The sequence below is a fragment of the Mus caroli genome, chromosome 14 (genome assembly GCF_900094665.2).
Source record: "Mus caroli chromosome 14, CAROLI_EIJ_v1.1, whole genome shotgun sequence".
Lineage (NCBI taxonomy): Eukaryota > Metazoa > Chordata > Mammalia > Rodentia > Muridae > Mus > Mus caroli.
The window spans coordinates 84,953,314-84,955,195 of record NC_034583.1 but is presented as its reverse complement, the minus strand read 5'-3'; positions in this window follow the sequence as shown (position 1 = coordinate 84,955,195).

Sequence of the window (1,882 nt, the reverse complement as noted above, 5' to 3'; positions counted from 1 at the left end):
CCAATGGAGGAGCTAGAGAAAGTATCCAAGGAGCTAAAGAGATCTGCAACCCTGTAGGTGCAACAACATTATGAACTAACCAGTACCCCGGAGCTTTTGACTCTAGCTGCATATGTTTAAAAAGATGGCCTAGTTGGCCATCACTGGAAAGAGAGGCCCATTGGACATGCAAACTTTATATGCCCCAGTACAGTGGAACTCCAGAGACAGAAAGTGGGAATGGGTGTGTAGGGGATTGGGGGGGGAGGGTATGGGGGACTTTTGTTATAACATTGGAAATGTAATTGAGGAAAATACTTAATAAAAATAATGTAATTGAGGAAAATACTTAATAAAAATATTTAAAAAAATTAACTCAAACAAGTCAATGGCCTTTCTCTATACAAAGAATAAAAAGGCTGAGAGAGAAATTAGGAAAACAACACCCTTCTCAATAGTTACAAACAATAAAAATACCTTGGCGTGACTCTAACTAAGGAAGTGAAAGATCTGTATGATAAGAACTTCAAGTCCCTGAAGAAAGAAATTATAGAAGATCTCAGAAATGGAAAAATCTCCCAAGCTCATGGATTGTCAGAATCAATATAGTAAAAATGGCTATCTTGAAAAAAAGCAATGTACTGATTCAATGCAATCCCCATCAAAATTCCAACTCAATTCTTCAACAACTTAGATAGGGCAATTTGCAAATTCATACGCAATAACAAAAAACCTAGGATAGCAAAAACTCTTCTCAAGGATAAAAGTACCTCTGGTGGAATCACCATGCCTGACCTAAAGCTGTACTACAGAACAATAGTGATAAAAAGAACATGATATTGGTATAGGGACGGACAAGTAGACCAGTGGAATAGATATGAAGACCCAGAAATGAACCCACACACCTATGATCACTTGATCTTTGACAAGGGATCTAAAACCATCGTGTAGAAAAATTACAACATTTTCAACAAATGGTGCTGGCACAACTGGCAGTTATCATGTAGAAGAATGCGAATTGATCCATTTCTATCCCCTAGTACTAAGGTCAAATCTAAGTGGATCAAGGAACTTCACATAAAACCAGAGACACTGAAACTCATAGAGGAAAAAGTGGGAAAAAGCCTCAAAGATATGGGCACAGGGGAAAAATTCCTGAGTAGAACAGCAATGGCTTGTACTGTAAGATTGAGAATCAATAAATGGGACCTTATAAATTTGCAAACTCTTTGTAAGGCAAAATACACCGTCAATAAGACAAAAAGGCCACCAACAGATAGGGAAAGGATCTTTACTTATCCTAAATCATATAGGGGACTAATATCTAATATATATAAAGAACTTAAGAAGGTGAACTCCTGATAATCAAATATCCCCATTAAAAAATAGGGCTCAGAGCTAAACAAAGAATTCTCACCTGAGGAATACCAAATGGCTGAGAAGCTGCTGAAAAAATTTTCAGCATCCTTAATCATCAGGGAAATGCAAATCAAAACAACCCTGAGATTCCACCTCACACCAGTCAGAATGGCTAAGATCAAAAACTCAGGTGACAGCAGATGCTGGCAAGGATGTGGAGAAAGAGGAACACTCCTCCATTGTTGCTGGGATTGCAAGCTTGTACAACCACTCTGGAAATGAGTCTGGTGGTTCCTTAGAAAATTGAACATAGTACCACTGGAGGATCCCGCAATACCTCTTCTGGGCATATATCCAGGAGATGTTCCAACCGGTAAGAAGGACACATGCTCAACTATAATCATAGCAGCCGTATTTGTAACCACCAGAAGCTGGAAAGAACACAGAAGCCCCTCAAGAGAGGAATGGATACAGAAAATGTGGGCCATTTGCACAATGGAGTACTACTCAGCTATTAAAAAGAATGAATTTATGAAATTCCTAG